Source organism: Augochlora pura, chromosome 1, assembly GCF_028453695.1.
Source record: "Augochlora pura isolate Apur16 chromosome 1, APUR_v2.2.1, whole genome shotgun sequence".
NCBI lineage: Eukaryota > Metazoa > Arthropoda > Insecta > Hymenoptera > Halictidae > Augochlora > Augochlora pura.
Window position 1 is genome coordinate 1,103,401 of NC_135772.1, and position 6,000 is coordinate 1,109,400.

Sequence of the window (6,000 nt, forward strand, 5' to 3'; positions counted from 1 at the left end):
GTGTTGTCGATGTTTTCGATAAAAAAAAAAACGACGATCGGCTGCGACGGTAAGAACGAGAGGCGGCGTTCGGGCGACGATGCGAAGGCGAATCGTTCGAGTTCATAGACACACGTAGGACGTCGTAGCAGCCACGGCTCGCCGGAATAAACAATAAGGATTCCGTTCCTAGCGAGGGGTCCGCCGGTAGGATAAAGAATACGAAACGGGTTTCGTCCCTCGGTACGAACGGTAAAGGACCGTTCGGCTTCTCGGCCGCGAGTATCGAGGGCGCGCAGCCGTCCTATAACCGTCCATCTGATTCGCGGTTTCGGCGGAGCGCGGCACTACTTTCGCCGGCGGATGTGATTTGATCCCGGCGGTTGCGCGGTCGCAGATTCCCTATGGTGGAATGTGGATGCTGTGCGCGGTGGTTTGTTTCGTACGCGAATTAAAGGGTCCGTTTCGCCTCGAATGGCGACCGAATGCCTCGACCCGTTGCCCGGCTCGTCCTTGCCAGCCGACGGCCGTGTTTGGTAGAACGATGAGGCCTGACAGGATCCACGGGCGAATTGACAATTACGCGCGAACCAGCGTCGAGTGCTCGACGACGGGCTAGTAAACAAATGTCAGAACGGCGGTCGGTAGAGCGAGGGAGAGAGACATGGAGGGGCTCGGAGGGAAACGAAACACTGTAGTGCCGTTCGGTCGCGGACCAGTGGCGTAACGTCGCCGCGTTTCGACATCGCGGCCTGTTGTGTTCGGACACCCTCGGTTCGAGGGAAACGTCAAACGTACACGTGCTTTTTTCGGTCGACGCACACGCGCGCAGTTACGTGTCCGTGCATCCGCCCGCCGTGACGTCAGCTGTCACGGAGCCTGTGTGTTCGCCTGGTGCAGTGTGACATCAGCTGTGTGCCAGCCGCGTATCCGATTCGTCGCACGCGTTTCTTCCGGCCGTGCCGCCGAGAAATTCGTGGCTTTGCGTGGCCAATAACCGATCGACGGCTGGCGCGATTAGTGCGTGGGCTTTCTCGGCGTTCGCGAAAGAGCCGCGTGCCGGCCGAGCCGACCGCGAGTGGAACTGTTCTATTCCAGGCCCTTTAAACGAGGGAACAGCTGAAGGGCAACTACTTTCACGCACGGCCACCGGCACACAATCGCGCTACCTTCCGGGCCCGACCGCCGCTGCGGCATTTAAATCTTTCGCCAGGCCTCGGTCCCATTCGCGAGCCCCCGCTCCGTTTAAAAATCCTACGCGTGTCATTGGCTCGATTTTCGTCGGTGCGCGGGACTAGCCACCGATCGCCGCAGTGTCCTACCGCCTCCGTCGACTTCGACCGTCGACGCGGAACCGCGAGATTCGAAAATCCACGAGACGCCGAGGTCCTGGCGGAATTGCAATCGGGTTCGTCGCGTCGCGGAATATTGTAACGCCGATCATTCGACTCGTCTGGCTCGGAATGTTGGATTTGCTCGCGGTTTACAACGAGACGTGCTTAATCTGGTAAGTGACCGATGTTTCTTTCGTTTTTCAATGCTGTGGTTTTTTGCAGTTCGGCTGCGATTTCTTGTTGCATTGTTGCGTCGAGAAGGATACGTTGAAAGGGTCGTTTCGCAAGCCGTTCTGCCTGTTGGCGGGATATTAATGCGATTGACACCTGTGGCGGCGGGAACTGTTGATATATTAGAGAGACTGGGAAGTAACGTCGTCTTTTTTACGTTAAATTCAAGTTGAATTCAACAGTTAAATTTTGCATATTTTCCATATGCCTCTTATTGCATATTATATGTATATATTATATTTTATTACGCATTATATACATATTATATTTTATTGCATATTATATATTACATTTTATTGAATAATAAAAAGCGTAGTTCAATTTTTTAGAATTAGTCACTGCAATGATTTGCACTAAAATACAATATGGCGGGAAACAGACGAATATCAAAGCTCTGCAACAATTATTGTGTATTACATTACAACTGAAATAGGGATTCTCTAATATGATTATAATCGATATTATATCGCAAAATGGAGTTGATAGTTATATACAAAACCGTTAAAAATTAGACAGTATTGTAAAACTCTTTCAGGTATTAAAAGACACCTTTATGGTAGAAATAGGTATATTATATGCACATTGTTAGATTTAGGATGAGCTGGAGGAAAATGATATTACTGTTTAATTTAGCAACAATTTCAATTTAGTAACCATTGTTCGTAAAGACAACAAATTAGTTGTGGAGAAATAATTTGAAGCTGAAATTTGAAAAATGTCTATTATAAAATGAGTGTCTTTTGTAAAACAATTGTCTTTTACAAAACAATTGTCTTTTACAAAATAAGTCTCTTTTATAAAATAACTGTCTTTTAAATAGTATTAACACCAAATCTGTCGCCCACTGATATGCGATTTTGTTTGATAAAAATAACAAAATTGACTCTATTTAAATTTCTAGCTGTTACTATCTTAACATGTGCTTGAATCAAGACCTTTATTTAACCCTTTCACAGTACAATGCTGCCAGTCCGTTTTAACCAGGACCGTAATATTAGCGTCCAAGTAATATTTACATAAAATATATTTATAACATCCACTTTACTTATTCATAATTTATGGAAATAATAGCATTGAAAAAATTGTAGAACCAAAAGACTGTATTCGCGACCACGTGTTTTACAGTATTCACATGGACGATTTATATTGTATATTAAAATAATGTGAACACAGTTAACACTAGATTTGTGACGGATCACTGATTTGTTAACCCTTAGCACTCGAGTGGCGACTCTGCGGCGTCATTAAAATTACCATAATACCTTCAAAAATTATTTTTAATAGACATCGCCAAAGCTTAGATTTAAAAATTGTTAAAAGCGTAACTATTACATGAGTCACGAGACTCAATTTCATATGCATGAATTAAATATTGTTACATAAAATGGAGACACTAGAAGCCAGAAAAGTTATTTTAGATTTGCATTTGAAATGGCTTCGGGTGCAAAGGGTTAATATACTATTATTCAGATTTTCAAGATAAATTTATCTTTAGTTGAAAATCAGAATAAATCATTAATTTTATAAATCAATATAAAACGACTGCTTTAGTGCTCCGTAAATTCAGTGTTAAACGCACAGGCATCCAATTTTAATATCAAGTGTTTTATTGAATGTTTAAATAAAATATTTAATTCTTAAATAAAACACTTGAAATTAAAATAGGATGCCTGTGCACTTAACACTAGATTTACGTAATACTACTAAAAGCATTCTGATTTTGAAGTGCAATATTCTAATATTTGCCGGAAGTAACATATTAAATGAATAAACCATAAATGTATCTTTAAAATCTATTACATTAATTTTGAGACTCGACACCCTCTTTCAACGCTTTGGTGGCCGGTGTCGCGTATCCGTGATTCTATTAGACCAGTACTTATCGACCGGAGTCACGGGTACGTGATTTCACCACTATTTTTAGAAAATGCATTCGCGGAAGCCTCGAAAAGATAACGTAATTAGTAATCCTAAATGTAAAGTAATTGTTCGTCGTGCGACGAGCACCACGGGACATGGTCTTGACTCCTCTGGGACACAGGTACGCCGTTGTTGCTCTGCCGCCATGTTTGCTCGAGCAATCGCGAAATTTGAGACGATTTAATTGTCACGTGACGTGAGTTACATTCGCTGGCCCGCGCGAATAATAGTCGTGTCACGTCTCGGCGAAGGAACGAAGGACGTTTTATAATTGTCGGGCTCGATTAATTAGGTTCGTCCGCGCTCGTTATCGCGCTGAATAAATTTGTAAAACAGCGGTGCGCGTGCGCACGTGACCGCACACGGAAATATTACGTATCGATCGTCCGTCGTCGTAATATCGATCTCGGGACACAAATAATTTGTGCCGCGATACGAAATCCATCGATAATTTGCCCCGCGCCTGATAATCTGCTTAGGCAGATAAAAGTCCGTGATCCGCATTAAGAACGCGCATACTTGCGTATTAATCGTAGATCTGTTGTGTGGTAATTTTACTACCTCGGGAACTGTAGCGTTCGCGCGTATAATGGTACACCGTTATTACCTGTACGGTTCTCCTGCAAATTTCTGATTTAGCGTTCAACATCTAAAATAAGATAACTCGAGTTTGATAATTTTATTCTTTATGCTGACTTTATATTTAACACGTCGACGCCTGCGTTGATATTCAGGGTTTTTTTTCTGTAAGGCGGTGCCTGAAATATTTAAAAATTAAATAATTATGTTAACGTTATAGTATTGAATTGTATGTTTTTAATATTGACTGTGTATTTATAATGTTGAGATAAAATCATTTAAATTTATTTTGTATTATTTGTTTTGTAAAATATAAGAAAAATAAGCAAATATACGTCGTCTGATGGGACAGACACCTGTGACCCACCGCCGGTGTCAATGTTGTTAAATTCTTATTAGTAAAAGATATTTCGCAATTAACCCTTTGATCCTAAATTAACAATTCAAATGGCTTCGAGTGCAAAGGGTTAATAACAATAAAGTAAAGGAACAATAAGCTAAAAAATTGATTCTAAATTAACAATTCAAATGGCTTCGAGTGCAATTTTTTAGCTTATTGTTCCTCCATATTATATTTTATGTGGTAAAGTGTATTTTATGAATGTGAAATCGAGTTTTGAGAAATCTTGTCTTGCTAAATTCTTGTTTAAATGTCACTAAAAATGTAGGTTGGTGCATATGAAATGGTGGTGGATTTTAAAATGGAATTTTAAGTGAATATGTAAAACTACATCTCTTTTTTCAGAAGTTGTTTATTAACAGCTCCAAATATACTCAATTAACATCAATACATTTTATCCAACGAGATTTTTATGCCTAAATGCCTGTCTTAAAGAATTTATGATTTTTAGAATCAATTAACTTTGATGGACATTATCGGACTGTCTATATTTTCATACTCTTTAGTCCGTAAAAACTGCTTTAAATGTTTGAAGAAGGGAAAATCGATTGGCGAAAGATTCGATGATTTAGCTGAGTGCTGCAAAATTTCGTACTTTGATTCATAGAATTTCGTCATTATTTTGTACGACATATGCACAATTTTTATAGTCGAAACAGTATAAAAATAAAAAGACAGTCTGATAAACTCCATATCAGAGTTTATTAATTCAGAATTCCTTTAAAACTAGTACCCATACATTAAAATCTCGCCGAGAAAAGTGCACTGAACCAAATTGAACATATATTGATTAAATAAGCAGCTTTGAAAAAAAAATATGCCATTTCATATTCGCCAAGCTAATAAAACTAACTTAAAGCCTATAATCATTTACACACACACCGCTCTGCTCATAATAGTCCACAACCGTGTATACTAAGTTTTGCAAAATGAAGATCGCAAAGAACGCTTTCTATCAATTGAACATCGCGACTTTCCAATTTGTAACAGCCTAAGCAATAAAGAAAATTAACAATATAGTCCGTAAAAATGGCTGTGTCCGAAGAAAGACGTTTACACGGCAATAAAGCTTTCAGGTGCACCGCAATTATTGAATTTTTAAGAACAATAAAAAGTGACAAACAAAAAATTGAACACTGTTCATTTACGTTCTGTGATCTTCAGGAATTCTTAGTTGTCACAGTTCAAATATTTTTGCGAGTCTCTTTTGGCACGTGTTTAGATAAATATACTTTAAAGACGGTATATACTGATGAAATTATTTTCTAATTTCGCTTATATAGTTTTAACTCTTTCGTTACGGAAGTCTACTCCGCTGAATCGGCACCCATGCACACAGCATGTCGCGCGGCCGTCTACTACAGTCGGCATCCGTAACAAAAGGGTTAATACACATCTCGTATTATACGCGTCATGCTATATCGAACGCTTTGGTTTGACTCATATATTTCATTAGTTGAATATTAGAAACGTAAGCGTTCGAATACTTTCGTGTACGAGTCTATATATAATATTTTATACAATTCATTGCTTTAACTCATGCATACCTAATTGATA